The 21451-nt window shown below is 49.7% G+C and overlaps 1 protein-coding gene across 1 annotated transcript in view; it reads left to right on the top strand.

Moving 5' to 3' along the window:
- The window catches only part of ryr2a (ryanodine receptor 2a (cardiac)), an 812428-nt gene that overhangs the window by 268898 nt on the left and 522079 nt on the right, over positions 1–21451 (top strand). The gene's annotated exons all lie outside the window — the stretch shown is intronic.

The raw sequence follows: 21451 nt of genomic DNA on the forward strand, positions 1-21451 counted from the left end.
CTATAGAGAGGATACTGTAGCACCCAGCCAGGTCCCCAGGAGAAGTTATCTAGAGAGGATACTGTAGGACCCAGCCTGGTCCCCAGGAGAAGTTATCTTGTCTATAGAGAGGATACTGTAGGACCCAGCCTGGTCCCCAGGAGAAGTTATCTAGTCTAAAGAGAGGATACTGTAGGACCCAGCCTGGTCCCCAGGAGAAGTTATATAGTCTATAGAGAGGATACTGTAGCACCCAGCCTGGTCCCCAGGAGAAGTTATCTAGAGAGGATACTGTAGGACCCAGCCAGGTCCCCAGGAGAAGTTATCTAGTCTATAGAGAGGATACTGTAGGACCCAGCCTGGTCTCCAGGAGAAGTTATCTAGTCTATAGAGAGGATACTGTAGGACCCAGCCTGGTCCCCAGGAGAAGTTATCTAGAGAGGATACTGTAGGACCCAGCCTGGTCCCCAGGAGAAGTTATCTAGTCTATAGAGAGGATACTGTATGACCCAGCCTGGTCCCCAGGATAAGTTATCTAGTCTATAGAGAGGATACTGTAGGACCCAGCATGGTCCCCAGGAGAAGTTATCTAGTCTATAGAGAGGATACTGTAGGACCCAACCTGGTCCCCAGGAGAAGTTATCTAGAGAGGATACTGTAGGACCCAGCCTGGTCCCCTGGAGAAGTTGTCTGGTCTATAGAGATGATACTGTAGGACCCAGCCTGGTCCCCAGGAGAAGTTATCTAGTCTATAGAGAGTATACTGTAGGACCCAGCCTGGTCCCCAGGAGAAGTTATCTAGTCTATAGAGAGGATACTGTAGGGCCCAGCCTGGTCCCCAGGAGAAGTTGTCAAGAGAGGATACTGTAGGACCCAGCCTGGTCTCCAGGAGAAGTTATCTAGTCTATAGAGAGGATACTGTAGGACCCAGCCTGGTCCCCAGGAGAAGTTATCTAGTCTATAGAGAGGATACTGTAGGACCCAGCCTGGTCCCCTGGAGAAGTTATCTAGTCTATAGAGAGGATACTGTAGGACCCAGCCTGGTCCCCAGGAGAAGTTGTCAAGAGAGGATACTGTAAGACCTGCCTGGTCCCGAGGAGAAGTTATCTAGTCTATAGAGAGGATACTGTAGGACCCAGCCTGGTCCCCAGGAGAAGTTATCTAGTCTATAGAGAGGATACTGTAGGACCCAGCCTGGTCCCCAGGAGAAGTTATCTAGTCTATAGAGAGGATACTGTAGGACCCAGCATGGTCCCCAGGAGAAGTTATCTAGTCTATAGAGAGGATACTGTAGGACCCAACCTGGTCCCCAGGAGAAGTTATCTAGAGAGGATACTGTAGGACCCAGCCTGGTCCCCAGGAGAAGTTGTCTGGTCTATAGAGAGGATACTGTAGGACCCAGCCTGGTCCCCAGGAGAAGTTATCTAGTCTATAGAGAGTATACTGTAGGACCCAGCCTGGTCCCCAGGAGAAGTTATCTAGTCTATAGAGAGGATACTGTAGGACCCAGCCTGGTCCCCAGGAGAAGTTATCTAGTCTATAGAGAGGATACTGTAGGACCCAGCATGGTCCCCAGGAGAAGTTATCTAGTCTATAGAGAGGATACTGTAGGACCCAACCTGGTCCCCAGGAGAAGTTATCTAGAGAGGATACTGTAGGACCCAGCCTGGTCCCCAGGAGAAGTTGTCTGGTCTATAGAGAGGATACTGTAGGACCCAGCCTGGTCCCCAGGAGAAGTTATCTAGTCTATAGAGAGTATACTGTAGGACCCAGCCTGGTCCCCAGGAGAAGTTATCTAGTCTATAGAGAGGATACTGTAGGGCCCAGCCTGGTCCCCAGGAGAAGTTGTCAAGAGAGGATACTGTAGGACCCAGCCTGGTCTCCAGGAGAAGTTATCTAGTCTATAGAGAGGATACTGTAGGACCCAGCCTGGTCCCCAGGAGAAGTTATCTAGTCTATAGAGAGGATACTGTAGGACCCAGCCTGGTCCCCTGGAGATGTTATCTAGTCTATAGAGAGGATACTGTAGGACCCAGCCTGGTCCCCAGGAGAAGTTGTCAAGAGAGGATACTGTAAGACCTGCCTGGTCCCGAGGAGAAGTTATCTAGTCTATAGAGAGGATACTGTAGGACCCAGCCTGGTCCCCAGGAGAAGTTATCTAGTCTATAGAGAGGATACTGTAGGACCCAGCCTGGTCCCCAGGAGAAGTTATCTAGTCTATAGAGAGGACACTGTAGGACCCAGCCTGGTCCACAGGAGAAGTTATCTAGTCTATAGAGAGGATACTGTAGCACCCAGCCAGGTCCCCAGGAGAAGTTATCTAGAGAGGATACTGTAGGACCCAGCCTGGTCCCCAGGAGAAGTTATCTTGTCTATAGAGAGGATACTGTAGGACCCAGCCTGGTCCCCAGGAGAAGTTATCTAGTCTAAAGAGAGGATACTGTAGGACCCAGCCTGGTCCCCAGGAGAAGTTATATAGTCTATAGAGAGGATACTGTAGCACCCAGCCTGGTCCACAGGAGAAGTTATCTAGAGAGGATACTGTAGGACCCAGCATGGTCCCCAGGAGAAGTTATCTAGTCTATAGAGAGGATACTGTAGGACCCAGCCTGGTCTCCAGGAGAAGTTATCTAGTCTATAGAGAGGATACTGTAGGACCCAGCCTGGTCCCCAGGAGAAGTTATCTAGAGAGGATACTGTAGGACCCAGCCTGGTCCCCAGGAGAAGTTATCTAGTCTATAGAGATGATACTGTATGACCCAGCCTGGTCCCCAGGATAAGTTATCTAGTCTATAGAGAGGATACTGTAGGACCCAACCTGGTCCCCAGGAGAAGTTATCTAGAGAGGATATTGTAGGACCCAGCCTGGTCCCCAGGAGAAGTTGTCTGGTCTATAGAGAGGATACTGTAGGACCCAGCCTGGTCCCCAGGAGAAGTTATCTAGTCTATAGAGAGTATACTGTAGGACCCAGCCTGGTCCCCAGGAGAAGTTATCTAGTCTATAGAGAGGATACTGTAGGGCCCAGCCTGGTCCCCAGGAGAAGTTGTCAAGAGAGGATACTGTAGGACCCAGCCTGGTCTCCAGGAGAAGTTATCTAGTCTATAGAGAGGATACTGTAGGACCCAGCCTGGTCCCCAGGAGAAGTTATCTAGTCTATAGAGAGGATACTGTAGGACCCAGCCTGGTCCCCAGGAGAAGTTGTCAAGAGAGGATACTGTAAGACCCAGCCTGGTCCCCAGGAGAAGTTATCTAGTCTATAGAGAGGATACTGTAGGACCCAGCCTGGTCCCCAGGATAAGTTATCTAGTCTGTAGAGAGGATACTGTAGGACCCAGCCTGGTCCCCAGGAGAAGTTATCTAGTCTAAAGAGAGGATACTGTAGGACCCATCCTGGTCCACAGGAGAAGTTATCTAGTCTATAGAGAGGATACTGTAGGACCCAGCCTGGTCCCCAGGAGAAGTTATCTAGAGAGGATACTGTAGGACCCAGCCTGGTCCCCAGGAGAAGTTATCTAGTCTATAGAGAGGATACTGTATGACCCAGCCTGGTCCCCAGGATAAGTTATCTAGTCTATAGAGAGGATACTGTAGGACCCAGCATGGTCCCCAGGAGAAGTTATCTAGTCTATAGAGAGGATACTGTAGGACCCAGCCTGGTCCCCAGTAGAAGTTATCTAGAGAGGATACTGTAGGACCCAGCCTGGTCCCCAGGAGAAGTTGTCTGGTCTATAGAGAGGATACTGTAGGACCCAGCCTGGTCCCCAGGAGAAGTTATCTAGTCTATAGAGAGTATACTGTAGGACCCAGCCTGGTCCCCAGGAGAAGTTATCTAGTCTATAGAGAGGATATTGTAGGACCCAGCCTGGTCCCCAGGAGAAGTTATCTAGTCTATAGAGAGGATACTGTAGCACCCAGCCTGGTCCCCAGGAGAAGTTATCTAGAGAGGATACTGTAGGACCCAGCCTGGTCCCCAGGAGAAATTGTCTAGTCTATAGAGAGGATACTGTGTGACCCAGCCTGGTCCCCAGGAGAAATTATCTAGAGATGATACTGTAGGACCCACCCTGGTCCCCAGGAGAAGTTATGTAGTCTATAGAGAGGATACTGTAGGACACAGCCTGGTCCCCAGGAGAAGTTATCTAGTCTATAGAAAGGATACTGTAGGACCCAGCCTGGTCCCCAGGAGAAGTTATCTAGAGAGGATACTGTAGGACCCAGCCTGGTCCCCAGGAGAAGTTATCTATAGAGAAGATACTGTAGGACCTAATCTGGTCCCCAGGAGAAGTTATCTAGAGAGGATACTGTGTGACCCAGCCTGGTCCCCAGGAGAAGTTATCTAGAGAGGATACTGTAGGACCCAGCCTGGTCCCCGGGAGAAGTTATCTAGAGAGGATACTGTAGGACCCAGCCTGGTCCCCAGGAGAAGTTATCTAGTCTATAGAGAGGATACTGTTGGACACAGCCTGGTCCCCAGGAGAAGTTATCTAGTCTATAGAGAGGATACTGTACGACCCAGCCTGGTCCCCAGGAGAAATTGTCTAGTCTATAGAGAGGATACTGTGTGACCCAGCCTGGTCCCCAGGAGAAATTATCTAGAGATGATACTGTAGGACCCAGCCTGGTCCCCAGGAGAAGTTATCTAGTCTATAGAGAGGATACTGTAGGACCCAGCCTGGTCCCCAGGAGAAGTTATCTAGAGAGGATACTGTAGGACCCAGCCTGGTCCCCAGGAGAAGTTATCTATAGAGAGGATACTGTAGGACCTAATCTGGTCCCCAGGAGAAGTTATCTAGAGAGGATACTGTGTGACCCAGCCTGGTCCCCAGGAGAAGTTATCTAGAGAGGATACTGTAGGACCCAGCCTGGTCCCCAGGAGAAGTTGTCTGGTCTATAGAGAGGATACTGTAGGACCCAGCCTGGTCCCCAGGAGAAGTTATCTAGTCTATAGAGAGTATACTGTAGGACCCAGCCTGGTCCCCAGGAGAAGTTATCTAGTCTATAGAGAGGATACTGTAGGGCCCAGCCTGGTCCCCAGGAGAAGTTGTCAAGAGAGGATACTGTAGGACCCAGCCTGGTCCCCAGGAGAAGTTATCTAGTCTATAGAGAGGATACTGTAGGACCCAGCCTGGTCCCCAGGAGAAGTTATCTAGTCTATAGAGAGGATACTGTAGGACCCAGCCTGGTCCCCAGGAGAAGTTATCTAGTCTATAGAGAGGATACTGTAGGACCCAGCCTGGTCCCCAGGAGAAGTTATCTAGTCTATAGAGAGGATACTGTAGCACCCAGCCTGGTCCCCAGGAGAAGTTATCTAGAGAGGATACTGTAGGACCCAGCCTGGTCCCCAGGAGAAGTTATCTAGTCTATAGAGAGGATACTGTAGGACCCAGCCTGGTCTCCAGGAGAAGTTATCTAGTCTATAGAGAGGATACTGTAGGACCCAGCCTGGTCCCCAGGAGAAGTTGTCAAGAGAGGATACTGTAGGACCCAGCCTGGTCCCCAGGAGAAGTTATATAGTCTATAGAGAGGATACTGTAGGACCCAGCCTGGTCCCCAGGAGAAGTTATCTAGTCTATAGAGAGGATACTGTAGCACCCAGCCTGGTCCCCAGGAGAAGTTATCTAGATAGGATACTGTAGGACCCAGCCTGGTCCCCAGGAGAGGTTATCTAGAGAGGATACTGTAGGACCCAGCCTGGTCCCCAGGAGAAATTGTCTAGTCTATAAAGAGGATACTGTGTGACCCAGCCTGGTCCCCAGGAGAAATTATCTAGAGATGATACTGTAGGACCCAGCCTGGTCCCCAGGAGAAGTTATCTAGTCTATAGAGAGGATACTGTGTGACCCAGCCTGGTCCCCAGGAGAAATTATCTAGAGATGATACTGTAGGACCCAACCTCGTCCCCAGGAGAAGTTATCTATAGAGAGGATACTGTAGGTCCTAATCTGGTCCCCAGGAGAAGTTATCTAGAGAGGATACTGTGTGACCCAGCCTGGTCCCCAGGAGAAGTTATCTAGAGAGGATACTGTAGGACCCAGCCTGGTCCCCAGGAGAAGTTATCTAGTCTATAGAGAGGACACTGTTGGACACAGCCTGGTCCCCAGGAGAAGTTATCTAGTCTATAGAGAGGATACTGTAGGACCCAGCCTGGTCCCCAGGAGAAATTGTCTAGTCTATAGAGAGGATACTGTGTGACCCAGCCTGGTCCCCAGGAGAAATTATCTAGAGATGATACTGTAGGACCCAGCCTGGTCCCCAGGAGAAGTTATCTAGTCTATAGAGAGGATACTGTAGGACCCAGCCTGGTCCCCAGGAGAAGTTATCTAGTCTATAGAGGGGATACTGTAGGACCCAGCCTGGTCCCCAGGAGAAGTTATCTAGAGAGGATACTGTAGGACCCAGCCTGGTCCCCAGGAGAAGTTATCTATAGAGAGGATACTGTAGGACCTAATCTGGTCCCCAGGAGAAGTTATCTAGAGAGGATACTGTGTGACCCAGCCTGGTCCCCAGGAGAAGTTATCTAGAGAGGATACTGTAGGACCCAGCCTGGTCCCCAGGAGAATTTATCTATAGAGAGGATACTGTAGGACCTAATCTGGTCCCCAGGAGAAGTTATCTAGTCTATAGAGAGGATACTGTAGGACCCAGCCTGGTCCCCAGGAGAAGTTATCTAGAGAGGATACTGTAGGACCCAGCCTGGTCCCCAGGAGAAGTTATCTATAGAGAGGATACTGTAGGACCTAATCTGGTCCCCAGGAGAAGTTATCTAGAGAGGATACTGTGTGACCCAGCCTGGTCCCCAGGAGAAGTTATCTAGAGAGGATACTGTAGGACCCAGCCTGGTCCCCATGAGAAGTTATCTAGTCTATAGAGAGGATACTGTAGGACACAGCCTGGTACCCAGGAGAAGTTATCTAGTCTATAGAGAGGATACTGTAGGACCCAGCCTGGTCCCAAGGAGAAGTTATGTAGAGAGGAGACTGTAGGACCCAGCCTGGTCCCCAGGAGAAGTTATCTAGTCTATAGAGAGGATACTGTAGGACCCAGCCTGGTCCCCAGGAGAAGTTATCTAGTCTATAGAGAGGATACTGTAGGACCCAGCCTGGTCCCCAGGAGAAGTTATCTAGACTATAGAGAGGATACTGTAGGACCCAGCCTGGTCCTCAGGAGAAGTTATCTAGAGAGGATACAGTAGGACCCAGTCTGGTCCCCCGGAGAAGTTATCTAGTCTATAGAGAGGATACTGTTGGACCGAGCCTGGTCCCCAGGAGAAGTTATCTAGTCTATATTGAGGATACTGTTGGACCCAGCCTGGTCCCCAGGAGAAGTTATCTAGTCTATAGAGAGGATACTGTAGGACCCAGCCTGGTCCCCAGGAGAAGTAATGTAGTCTATAGAGAGGATACTGTAGGACCCAGCCTGGTCCCCAGGATAAGTTATCTAGAGAGGATACTGTAGGACCCAGCCTGGTCCCCAGGAGAAGTTATCTAGTCTATAGACAGGATACTGTAGGACCCAGCCTGGTACCCAGGAGAAGTTATGTAGTCTATAGAGAGGATACTGTAGGACCCAGCATGGTCCCCAGGAGAAGTTATCTGGTCTATAGAGAGGATACTGTAGGACCCAGCCTGGTCCCCAGGTGAAGTTATCTAGAGAGGCTACTGTAGGACCCAGGCTGGTCCCCAGGAGAAGTTATCTAGTCTATAGAGAGGATACTGTTGGACCCAGCCTGGTCCCCAGGAGAAGTTATCTAGTCTATAGAGAGGATACTGTAGGACCCAGCCTGGTCCCCAGGAGAAGTTATCTAGTCTATAGAGAGGATACTGTAGGACCCAACCTGGTCGCCTGGAGAAGTTATCTAGTCTATAGAGAGGATACTGTAGGACCCAGCCTGGTCCCCAGGAGAAGTTATCTAGTCTATAGAGAGGATACTGTAGGACCCAGCCTGTTCCCCAGGAGAAGTTATCTAGTCTATAGAGAGATTACTGTAGGACCCAGCCTGGTCCCCAGGAGAAGTTATCTAGTCTATAGAGAGGATACTGTAGGACCCAGCCTGGTCCCCAGGAGAATTTATCTAGGGAGAATACTGTAGGACCCTGCCTGGTCCCCAGGAGAAGTTATCTAGTCTATAGAGAGGATACTGTAGGACCCAGCCTGGTCCCCAGGAGAAGTTATCTAGAGAGGATACTGTGGGACCCAGCCTGGTCCCCAGGAGAAGTTATCTAGAGAGGATACTGTAGGACCCAGCCTGGTCCCCAGGAGAAGTTATCTAGTCTATAGAGAGGATACCGTAGGACACAGGCTGGTCCCCAGGAGAAGTTATCTAGTCTATAGAGAGGATACTGTAGGACCCAGCCTGGTCCCCAGTAGAAGTTGTCTAGTCTATAGAGAGGATACTGTAGGACCCAGCATGGTCCCCAGGAGAAGTTGTCTGGTCTATAGAGAGGATACTGTAGGACCCAGCCTGGTCCCCAGGAGAAGTTATCTAGTCTATAGAGAGGATACTGTAGGACCCACCCTGGTACCCAGGAGAAGTTATGTAGTCTATAGAGAGGATACTGTAGGCCCCAGCATGGTCCCCAGGAGAAGTTATCTGGTCTATAGAGAGGATACTGTAGGACCCAGCCTGGTCCCCAGGTGAAGTTATCTAGAGAGGATACTGTAGGACCCAGGCTGGTCCCCAGGAGAAGTTATCTAGTCTATAGAGAGGATACTGTTGGACCCAGCCTGGTCCCCAGGAGAAGTAATCTAGTCTATAGAGAGGATACTGTAGGACCCAGCCTGTTCCCCAGGAGAAGTTATCTAGTCTATAGAGAGATTACTGTAGGACCCAGCCTGGTCCCCAGGAGAAGTTATCTAGTCTATAGAGAGGATACTGTAGGACCCAGCCTGGTCCCCAGGAGAATTTATCTAGGGAGAATACTGTAGGACCCTGCCTGGTCCCCAGGAGAAGTTATCTAGTCTATAGAGAGGATACTGTAGGACCCAGCCTGGTCCCCAGGAGAAGTTATCTAGAGAGGATACTGTGGGACCCAGCCTGTTCCCCAGGAGAAGTTATCTAGAGAGGCTACTGTAGGACCCAGCCTGGTCCCCAGGAGAAGTTATCTAGTCTATAGAGAGGATACTGTAGGACACAGGCTGGTCCCCAGGAGAAGTTATCTAGTCTATAGAGAGGATACTGTAGGACCCAGCCTGGTCCCCAGTAGAAGTTGTCTAGTCTATAGAGAGGATACTGTAGGACCCAGCCTGGTCCCCAGGAGAAGTTGTCTGGTCTATAGAGAGGATACTGTAGGACCCAGCCTGGTCCCCAGGAGAAGTTATCTAGTCTTTAGAGAGGATACTGTAGGACCCAGCCTGGTACCCAGGAGAAGTTATGTAGTCTATAGAGAGGATACTGTAGGCCCCAGCATGGTCCCCAGGAGAAGTTATCTGGTCTATAGAGAGGATACTGTAGGACCCAGCCTGGTCCCCAGATGAAGTTATCTAGAGAGGATACTGTAGGACCCAGGCTGGTCCCCAGGAGAAGTTATCTAGTCTATAGAGCGGATACTGTTGGACCCAGCCTGGTCCCCAGGAGAAGTAATCTAGTCTATAGAGAGGATACTGTAGGACCCAGCCTGGTCCCCTGGAGAAGTTATCTAGTCTATAGAGAGGATACTGTAGGACCAAGCCTGGTCCCCAGGAGAAGTTATCTAGTCTATAGAGAGGATACTGTAGGACCCAGCCTGGTCCCCTGGAGAATTTATCTAGAGAGGATACTGTAGGACCCTGCCTGGTCCCCAGGAGAAGTTATCTAGTCTATAGAGAGGATACTGTAGGACCCAGCCTCGTCCCAAGGAGAAGTTATGTAGAGAGGATACTGTAGGACCCAGCCTGGTCCCCAGGAGAAGTTATCTAGTCTATAGAGAGGATACTGTAGGACCCAGCCTGGTCCCCAGGAGAAGTTATCTAGTCTATAGAGAGGATACTGTAGCACCCAGCCTGGTCCCCAGGAGAAGTTATCTAGACTATAGAGAGGATACTGTAGGACCCAGCCTGGTCCTCAGGAGAAGTTATCTAGAGAGGATACAGTAGGACCCAGTCTGGTCCCCCGGAGAAGTTATCTAGTCTATAGAGAGGATACTGTTGGACCAAGCCTGGTCCCCAGGAGAAGTTATCTAGTCTATAGAGAGGATACTGTAGGACCCAGCCTGGTCCCCAGGAGAAGTTATCTAGTCTATAGAGAGGATACTGTAGGACCCAGCCTGGTCCCCAGGAGAAGTTATGTAGTCTATAGAGAGGATACTGTAGGACCCAGCCTGGTCCCCAGGAGAAGTTATCTAGAGAGGATACTGTAGGACCCAGCCTGGTCCCCAGGAGAAGTTATCTAGTCTATAGAGAGGATACTGTAGGACCCAGCCTGGTACCCAGGAGAAGTTATGTAATCTATAGAGAGGATACTGTAGGACCCAGCATGGTCCCCAGGAGAAGTTATCTGGTCTATAGAGAGGATATTGTAGGACCCAGCCTGGTCCCCAGGTGAAGTTATCTAGAGAGGATACTGTAGGACCCAGCCTGGTCCCCAGGAGAAGTTATCTAGTCTATAGAGAGGATACTGTTGGACACAGCCTGGTCCCCAGGAGAAGTTATCTAGTCTATAGAGAGGATACTGTAGGACCCAGCCTGGTCCCCAGGAGAAATTGTCTAGTCTATAGAGAGGATACTGTGTGACCCAGCCTGGTCCCCAGGAGAAATTATCTAGAGATGATACTGTAGGACCCAGCCTGGTCCCCAGGAGAAGTTATCTAGTCTATAGAGAGGATACTGTAGGACCCAGCCTGGTCCCCAGGAGAAGTGATCTAGTCTATAGAGGGGATACTGTAGGACCCAGCCTGGTCCCCAGGAGAAGTTATCTAGAGAGGATACTGTAGGACCCAGCCTGGTCCCCAAGAGAAGTTATCTATAGAGAGGATACTGTAGGACCTAATCTGGTCCCCAGGAGAAGTTATCTAGAGAGGATACTGTGTGACCCAGCCTGGTCCCCAGGAGAAGTTATCTAGAGAGGATACTGTAGGACCCAGCCTGGTCCCCAGGAGAAGTTATCTATAGAGAGGATACTGTAGGACCTAATCTGGTCCCCAGGAGAAGTTATCTAGTCTATAGAGAGGATACTGTAGGACCCAGCCTGGTCCCCAGGAGAAGTTATCTAGAGAGGATACTGTAGGACCCAGCCTGGTCCCCAGGAGAAGTTATCTATAGAGAGGATACTGTAGGACCTAATCTGGTCCCCAGGAGAAGTTATCTAGAGAGGATACTGTGTGACCCAGCCTGGTCCCCAGGAGAAGTTATCTAGAGAGGATACTGTAGGACCCAGCCTGGTCCCCATGAGAAGTTATCTAGTCTATAGAGAGGATACTGTAGGACACAGCCTGGTCCCCAGGAGAAGTTATCTAGTCTATAGAGAGGATACTGTAGGACCCAGCCTGGTCCCAAGGAGAAGTTATGTAGAGAGGATACTGTAGGACCCAGCCTGGTCCCCAGGAGAAGTTATCTAGTCTATAGAGAGGATACTGTACGACCCAGCCTGGTCCCCAGGAGAAGTTATCTAGTCTATAGAGAGGATACTGTAGGACCCAGCCTGGTACCCAGGAGAAGTTATCTAGACTATAGAGAGGATACTGTAGGACCCAGCCTGGTCCTCAGGAGAAGTTATCTAGAGAGGATACAGTAGGACCCAGTCTGGTCCCCCGGAGAAGTTATCTAGTCTATAGAGAGGATACTGTTGGACCGAGCCTGGTCCCCAGGAGAAGTTATCTAGTCTATATTGAGGATACTGTAGGACCCAGCCTGGTCCCCAGGAGAAGTTATCTAGTCTATAGAGAGGATACTGTAGGACCCAGCCTGGTCCCCAGGAGAAGTAATGTAGTCTATAGAGAGGATACTGTAGGACCCAGCCTGGTCCCCAGGATAAGTTATCTAGAGAGGATACTGTAGGACCCAGCCTGGTCCCCAGGAGAAGTTATCTAGTCTATAGACAGGATACTGTAGGACCCAGCCTGGTACCCAGGAGAAGTTATGTAGTCTATAGAGAGGATACTGTAGGACCCAGCATGGTCCCCAGGAGAAGTTATCTGGTCTATAGAGAGGATACTGTAGGACCCAGCCTGGTCCCCAGGTGAAGTTATCTAGAGAGGATACTGTAGGACCCAGGCTGGTCCCCAGGAGAAGTTATCTAGTCTATAGAGAGGATACTGTTGGACCCAGCCTGGTCCCCAGGAGAAGTAATCTAGTCTATAGAGAGGATACTGTAGGACCCAGCCTGGTCCCCTGGAGAAGTTATCTAGTCTACAGAGAGGATACTGTTGGACCCAGCCTGGTCCCCAGGAGAAGTCATCTAGTCTATAGAGAGGATACTGTAGGACCCAGCCTGGTCCGCTGGAGAAGTTATCTAGTCTATAGAGAGGATACTGTAGGACCCAGCCTGGTCCCCAGGAGAAGTTATCTAGTCTATAGAGAGGATACTGTAGGACCCAACCTGGTCGCCTGGAGAAGTTATCTAGTCTATAGAGAGGATACTGTAGGACCCAGCCTGGTCCCCAGGAGAAGTTATCTAGTCTATAGAGAGGATACTGTAGGACCCAGCCTGTTCCCCAGGAGAAGTTATCTAGTCTATAGAGAGATTACTGTAGGACCCAGCCTGGTCCCCAGGAGAAGTTATCTAGTCTATAGAGAGGATACTGTAGGACCCAGCCTGGTCCCCAGGAGAATTTATCTAGGGAGAATACTGTAGGACCCTGCCTGGTCCCCAGGAGAAGTTATCTAGTCTATAGAGAGGATACTGTAGGACCCAGCCTGGTCCCCAGGAGAAGTTATCTAGAGAGGATACTGTGGGACCCAGCCTGGTCCCCAGGAGAAGTTATCTAGAGAGGATACTTTAGGACCCAGCCTGGTCCCCAGGAGAAGTTATCTAGTCTATAGAGAGGATACTGTAGGACACAGGCTGGTCCCCAGGAGAAGTTATCTAGTCTATAGAGAGGATACTGTAGGACCCAGCCTGGTCCCCAGTAGAAGTTGTCTAGTCTATAGAGAGGATACTGTAGGACCCAGCCTGGTCCCCAGGAGAAGTTGTCTGGTCTATAGAGAGGATACTGTAGGACCCAGCCTGGTCCCCAGGAGAAGTTATCTAGTCTATAGAGAGGATACTGTAGGACCCAGCCTGGTACCCAGGAGAAGTTATGTAGTCTATAGAGAGGATACTGTAGGCCCCAGCATGGTCCCCAGGAGAAGTTATCTGGTCTATAGAGAGGATACTGTAGGACCCAGCCTGGTCCCCAGATGAAGTTATCTAGAGAGGATACTGTAGGACCCAGGCTGGTCCCCAGGAGAAGTTATCTAGTCTATAGAGAGGATACTGTTGGACCCAGCCTGGTCCCCAGGAGAAGTAATCTAGTCTATAGAGAGGATACTGTAGGACCCAGCCTGGTCCCCTGGAGAAGTTATCTAGTCTATAGAGAGGATACTGTAGGACCAAGCCTGGTCCCCAGGAGAAGTTATCTAGTCTATAGAGAGGATACTGTAGGACCCAGCCTGGTCCCCTGGAGAATTTATCTAGAGAGGATACTGTAGGACCCAGCCTGGTCCCCAGGAGAAGTTATCTATAGAGAGGATACTGTAGGACCTAATCTGGTCCCCAGGAGAAGTTATCTAGAGAGGATACTGTGTGACCCAGCCTGGTCCCCAGGAGAAGTTATCTAGAGAGGATACTGTAGGACCCAGCCTGGTCCCCAGGAGAAGTTATCTATAGAGAGGATACTGTAGGACCTAATCTGGTCCCCAGGAGAAGTTATCTAGTCTATAGAGAGGATACTGTAGGACCCAGCCTGGTCCCCAGGAGAAGTTATCTAGAGAGGATACTGTAGGACCCAGCCTGGTCCCCAGGAGAAGTTATCTATAGAGAGGATACTGTAGGACCTAATCTGGTCCCCAGGAGAAGTTATCTAGAGAGGATACTGTGTGACCCAGCCTGGTCCCCAGGAGAAGTTATCTAGAGAGGATACTGTAGGACCCAGCCTGGTCCCCATGAGAAGTTATCTAGTCTATAGAGAGGATACTGTAGGACACAGCCTGGTCCCCAGGAGAAGTTATCTAGTCTATAGAGAGGATACTGTAGGACCCAGCCTGGTCCCAAGGAGAAGTTATGTAGAGAGGATACTGTAGGACCCAGCCTGGTCCCCAGGAGAAGTTATCTAGTCTATAGAGAGGATACTGTAGGACCCAGCCTGGTCCCCAGGAGAAGTTATCTAGTCTATAGAGAGGATACTGTAGGACCCAGCCTGGTCCCCAGGAGAAGTTATCTAGACTATAGAGAGGATACTGTAGGACCCAGCCTGGTCCTCAGGAGATGTTATCTAGAGAGGATACAGTAGGACCCAGTCTGGTCCCCCGGAGAAGTTATCTAGTCTATAGAGAGGATACTGTTGGACCGAGCCTGGTCCCCAGGAGAAGTTATCTAGTCTATAGAGAGGATACTGTAGGACCCAGCCTGGTCCCCAGGGGAAGTTATCTAGTCTATAGAGAGGATACTGTAGGACCCAGCCTGGTCCCCAGGAGAAGTTATGTAGTCTATAGAGAGGATACTGTAGGACCCAGCCTGGTCCCCAGGAGAAGTTATCTAGAGAGGATACTGTAGGACCCAGCCTGGTCCCCAGGAGAAGTTATCTAGTCTATAGAGAGGATACTGTAGGACCCAGCCTGGTCCCCAGGAGAATTTATCTAGAGAGGATACTGTAGGACCCTGCCTGGTCCCCAGGAGAAGTTATCTAGTCTATAGAGAGGATACTGTAGGACCCAGCCTGGTCCCAAGGAGAAGTTATGTAGAGAGGATACTGTAGGACCCAGCCTGGTCCCCAGGAGAAGTTATCTAGTCTATAGAGAGGATACTGTACGACCCAGCCTGGTCCCCAGGAGAAGTTATCTAGTCTATAGAGAGGATACTGTAGGACCCAGCCTGGTCCCCAGGAGAAGTTATCTAGACTATAGAGAGGATACTGTAGGACCCAGCCTGGTCCTCAGGAGAAGTTATCTAGAGAGGATACAGTAGGACCCAGTCTGGTCCCCCGGAGAAGTTATCTAGTCTATAGAGAGGATACTGTTGGACCGAGCCTGGTCCCCAGGAGAAGTTATCTAGTCTATATTGAGGATACTGTAGGACCCAGCCTGGTCCCCAGGAGAAGTTATCTAGTCTATAGAGAGGATACTGTAGGACCCAGCCTGGTCCCCAGGAGAAGTAATGTAGTCTATAGAGAGGATACTGTAGGACCCAGCCTGGTCCCCAGGATAAGTTATCTAGAGAGGATACTGTAGGACCCAGCCTGGTCCCCAGGAGAAGTTATCTAGTCTATAGACAGGATACTGTAGGACCCAGCCTGGTACCCAGGAGAAGTTATGTAGTCTATAGAGAGGATACTGTAGGACCCAGCATGGTCCCCAGGAGAAGTTATCTGGTCTATAGAGAGGATACTGTAGGACCCAGCCTGGTCCCCAGGTGAAGTTATCTAGAGAGGATACTGTAGGACCCAGGCTGGTCCCCAGGAGAAGTTATCTAGTCTATAGAGAGGATACTGTTGGACCCAGCCTGGTCCCCAGGAGAAGTAATCTAGTCTATAGAGAGGATACTGTAGGACCCAGCCTGGTCCCCTGGAGAAGTTATCTAGTCTACAGAGAGGATACTGTTGGACCCAGCCTGGTCCCCAGGAGAAGTCATCTAGTCTATAGAGAGGATACTGTAGGACCCAGCCTGGTCCGCTGGAGAAGTTATCTAGTCTATAGAGAGGATACTGTAGGACCCAGCCTGGTCCCCAGGAGAAGTTATCTAGTCTATAGAGAGGATACTGTAGGACCCAACCTGGTCGCCTGGAGAAGTTATCTAGTCTATAGAGAGGATACTGTAGGACCCAGCCTGGTCCCCAGGAGAAGTTATCTAGTCTATAGAGAGGATACTGTAGGACCCAGCCTGTTCCCCAGGAGAAGTTATCTAGTCTATAGAGAGATTACTGTAGGACCCAGCCTGGTCCCCAGGAGAAGTTATCTAGTCTATAGAGAGGATACTGTAGGACCCAGCCTGGTCCCCAGGAGAATTTATCTAGGGAGAATACTGTAGGACCCTGCCTGGTCCCCAGGAGAAGTTATCTAGTCTATAGAGAGGATACTGTAGGACCCAGCCTGGTCCCCAGGAGAAGTTATCTAGAGAGGATACTGTGGGACCCAGCCTGGTCCCCAGGAGAAGTTATCTAGAGAGGATACTTTAGGACCCAGCCTGGTCCCCAGGAGAAGTTATCTAGTCTATAGAGAGGATACTGTAGGACACAGGCTGGTCCCCAGGAGAAGTTATCTAGTCTATAGAGAGGATACTGTAGGACCCAGCCTGGTCCCCAGTAGAAGTTGTCTAGTCTATAGAGAGGATACTGTAGGACCCAGCCTGGTCCCCAGGAGAAGTTGTCTGGTCTATAGAGAGGATACTGTAGGACCCAGCCTGGTCCCCAGGAGAAGTTATCTAGTCTATAGAGAGGATACTGTAGGACCCAGCCTGGTACCCAGGAGAAGTTATGTAGTCTATAGAGAGGATACTGTAGGCCCCAGCATGGTCCCCAGGAGAAGTTATCTGGTCTATAGAGAGGATACTGTAGGACCCAGCCTGGTCCCCAGATGAAGTTATCTAGAGAGGATACTGTAGGACCCAGGCTGGTCCCCAGGAGAAGTTATCTAGTCTATAGAGAGGATACTGTTGGACCCAGCCTGGTCCCCAGGAGAAGTAATCTAGTCTATAGAGAGGATACTGTAGGACCCAGCCTGGTCCCCTGGAGAAGTTATCTAGTCTATAGAGAGGATACTGTAGGACCAAGCCTGGTCCCCAGGAGAAGTTATCTAGTCTATAGAGAGGATACTGTAGGACCCAGCCTGGTCCCCTGGAGAATTTATCTAGAGAGGATACTGTAGGACCCTGCCTGGTCCCCAGGAGAAGTTATCTAGTCTATAGAGAGGATACTGTAGGACCCAGCCTCGTCCCAAGGAGAAGTTATGTAGAGAGGATACTGTAGGACCCAGCCTGGTCCCCAGGAGAAGTTATCTAGTCTATAGAGAGGATACTGTAGGACCCAGCCTGGTCCCCAGGAGAAGTTATCTAGTCTATAGAGAGGATACTGTAGCACCCAGCCTGGTCCCCAGGAGAAGTTATCTAGACTATAGAGAGGATACTGTAGGACCCAGCCTGGTCCTCAGGAGAAGTTATCTAGAAAGGATACAGTAGGACCCAGTCTGGTCCCCCGGAGAAGTTATCTAGTCTATAGAGAGGATACTGTTGGACCGAGCCTGGTCCCCAGGAGAAGTTATCTAGTCTATAGAGAGGATACTGTAGGACCCAGCCTGGTCCCCAGGAGAAGTTATCTAGTCTATAGAGAGGATACTGTAGGACCCAGCCTGGTCCCCAGGAGAAGTTATGTAGTCTATAGAGAGGATACTGTAGGACCCAGCCTGGTCCCCAGGAGAAGTTATCTAGAGAGGATACTGTAGGACCCAGCCTGGTCCCCAGGAGAAGTTATCTAGTCTATAGAGAGGATACTGTAGGACCCAGCCTGGTACCCAGGAGAAGTTATGTAGTCTATAGAGAGGATACTGTAGGACCCAGCATGGTCCCCAGGAGAAGTTATCTGGTCTATAGAGAGGATATTGTAGGACCCAGCCTGGTCCCCAGGTGAAGTTATCTAGAGAGGATACTGTAGGACCCAGCCTGGTCCCCAGGAGAAGTTATCTAGTCTATAGAGAGGATACTGTTGGACCCAGTCTGGTCCCCAGGAGAAGTCATCTAGTCTATAGAGAGGATACTGTAGGACCCAGCCTGGTCCCCTGGAGAAGTTATCTAGTCTATAGAGAGGATACTGTAGGACCCAGCCTGGTCCCCAGGAGAAGTTATCTAGTCTATAGAGAGGATACTGTAGGACCCAGCCTGGTCGCCTGGAGAAGTTATCTAGTCTATAGAGAGGATACTGTAGGACCCAGCCTGGTCCCCAGGAGAAGTTATCTAGTCTATAGAGAGGATACTGTAGGACCCAGCCTGTTCCCCAGGAGAAGTTATCTAGTCTATAGCGAGATTACTGTAGGACCCAGCCTGGTCCCCAGGAGAAGTTATCTAGTCTATAGAGAGGATACTGTAGGACCCAGCCTGGTCCCCAGGAGAATTTATCTAGGGAGAATACTGTAGGACCCTGCCTGGTCCCCAGGAGAAGTTATCTAGTCTATAGAGAGGATACTGTAGGACCCAGCCTGGTCCCCAGGAGAAGTTATCTAGAGAGGATACTGTGGGACCCAGCCTGGTCCCCAGGAGAAGTTATCTAGAGAGGATACTGTAGGACCCAGCCTGGTCCCCAGGAGAAGTTGTCTGGTCTATAGAGAGGATACTGTAGGACCCAGCCTGGTCCCCAGGAGAAGTTATCTAGTCTATAGAGAGGATACTGTAGGACCCAGCCTGGTACCCAGGAGAAGTTATGTAGTCTATAGAGAGGATACTGTAGACCCCAGCATGGTCCCCAGGAGAAGTTATCTGGTCTATAGAGAGGATACTGTAGGACCCAGCCTGGTCCCCAGGTGAAGTTATCTAGAGAGGATACTGTAGGACCCAGGCTGGTCCCCAGGAGAAGTTATCTAGTCTATAGAGAGGATACTGTTGGACCCAGCCTGGTCCCCAGGAGAAGTAATCTAGTCTATAGAAAGGATACTGTAGGACCCAGCCTGGTCCCCTGGAGAAGTTATCTAGTCTATAGAGAGGATACTGTAGGACCAAGCCTGGTCCCCAGGAGAAGTTATCTAGTCTATAGAGAGGATACTGTAGGACCCAGCCTGGTCCCCTGGAGAAGTTATCTAGTCTATAGAGAGGATACTGTAGGACCCAGCCTGGTCCTCAGGAGAAGTTATCTAGAGAGGATACTGTAGGACCCTGCCTGGTCCCCAGGAGAAGTTATCTAGTCTATAGAGAGGATACTGTAGGACCCAGCCTGGTCCCCAGGAGAAGTTATCGAGTCTTTAGAGAGGATACTGTAGCACCCAGCCTGGTCCCCAGGAGAAGTTGTCTGGTCTATAGAGAGGATACTGTAGGACCCAGCCTGGTCCCCAGGAGAAGTTATCTAGTCTATAGAGAGGATACTGTAGGACCCAGCCTGGTCCCCAGGAGAAGTTATCTAGAGAGGATACTGTAGGACCCAGCCTGGTCCCCAGGAGAAGTTATCTAGAGAGGATACTGTAGGACCCAGCCTGGTCCCCAGGAGAAGTTATCTAGTCTATAGAGAGGATACTGTAGGACCCAGCCTGGTACCCAGGAGAAGTTATGTAGTCTATAGAGAGGATACTGTAGGACCCAGCATGGTCCCCAGGAGAAGTTATCTGGTCTATAGAGAGGATACTGTAGGACCCAGCCTGGTCCCCAGGTGAAGTTATCTAGTCTATAGAGAGGATACTGTAGGACCCAGCCTGGTCACCAGGAGAAGTTATCTGGTCTATAGAGAGGATACTGTAGGACCCAGCCTGGTCCCCAGGTGAAGTTATCTAGAGAGGATACTGTACTGTGGGACCCAGCCTGGTTCCCAGGAGAAGTTATCTAGAGAGGATACTGTAGGACCCAGCCTGGTCCCCAGGAGAAGTTATCTAGTCTATAGAGAGGATACTGTAGGACACAGCCTGGTCCCCAGGAGAAGTTATCTAGTCTATAGAGAGGATACTGTAGGACCCAGCCTGGTCCCCAGGAGAAATTGTCTAGTCTATAGAGAGGATACTGCAGGACCCAGCCTGGTTCCCAGGAGAAGTTGTCTGGTCTATAGAGAGGATACTGTTGGACCCAGCCTGGTCCCCAGGAGAAGTTATCTAGTCTATAGAGAGGATACTGTAGGACCCAGCCTGGTCCCCAGGAGAAGTTATCTAGAGAGGATACTGTAGGACCCAGCCTGGTCCCCAGGCGACATTATCTAGTCTATAGAGAGGATACTGTAGGACCCAGCCTGGTCCCCAGGAGAAGTTATCTAGTCTATAGAGAGGATACGGTAGGACCCAGCCTGGTCCCCAAGAGAAGTTGTCTAGTCTATAGAGAGGATACTGTAGGACCCAGCATGGTCCCCAGGAGAAGTTGTCTGGTCTATAGAGAGGATACTGTAGGACCCAGCCTGGTCCCCAGGAGAAGTTATCTAGAGAGGATACTGTAGGACCCAGCCTGGTCCCCAGGAGAAGTTATCTAGTCTATAGAGAGGATACTGTAGGACCCAGTCTGGTCCCCAGGAGAAGTTATCTAGATTGGATACTGTAGGACCCAGCCTGGTCCCCAGGAGAAGTTATCTAGTCTATAGAGAGGATACTGTAGGACCCAGCCTGGTCCCCAGGAGAAGTTATGTAGTCTATAGAGAGGATACTGTAGGACCCAGCCTAGTCCCCAGGAGAAGTTGTCTGGTCTCAGCTCAGCATGTCTCCACGGTTTCCTCAGCCTGTCGACTGGCATGCCGGCATCCAGCAGGATCAGTTATGACTCACAGAGTTTTATAAATGTCTTTCTAACGAGCTCTTCTCAATCAGCTCCAGGCCGTCTCGCTGGAATAAAACCATTAAGCTACGCTTATCATATAATTAAAGCCATTAGGTTAAGCTAACAGTGTCTGAAACACACTCATTCTGACGAATAAAACCATTAGCATTATGCTAAGCTAACAGTGTCAGAAACACACTCATTCTGATGAATAAAACCATTAGCATTATGCTAAGCTAACAGTGTCAAAGAGCCATTCGTTCTGTCTCCCTGTTTGCGGATGTGACATTTATCATTCAGCAAGATGGGTTTTCAGTGAGGGACATGTTCTGATGAGAGAGGTTCAGTTTAACCTCTGAAGTCGTGTGAATTTGTAGTGTGGTGTAATGATGTTTTGGGTGTAGCCATTATGCTAAGCTAACAGTGTCAGAAACACACTCATTCTGATGAATAAAACCATTAGCATTATGCTAAGCTTACAGTGTCAGAAACACACTCATTCTGATTAATAAAACCATTAGCATTATGCTAAGCTAACAGTGTCAGAAACACACTCATTCTGATGAATAAAACCATTAGCATTATGCTAAGCTAACAGTGTCAGAAACACACTCATTCTGATGAATAAAACCGTTAGCATTATGCTAAGCTAACAGTGTCTGAAACACACTCATTCTGATGAATAAAACCATTAGCATTATGCTAAGCTAACTGTGTCAGAACAGAGAGAGCTCCTATTCTGTATCAGTATTTTAGTATTTTTATTAGCATCCCTCATTAGTTTCTGCTAAAGCAGCAAATACTCTTCCTGGGGTCCAAAACAAAATCCTTAAATGTGACATAATACGGAACATTACTACATAAGTACATCACAAGCACAGAACTACATACATGTTAAATAAGTCTACACACTTTCATACAATAATACCTTAATATAA

Source organism: Salmo salar, chromosome ssa01, assembly GCF_905237065.1.
Source record: "Salmo salar chromosome ssa01, Ssal_v3.1, whole genome shotgun sequence".
Taxonomy (NCBI): domain Eukaryota; kingdom Metazoa; phylum Chordata; class Actinopteri; order Salmoniformes; family Salmonidae; genus Salmo; species Salmo salar.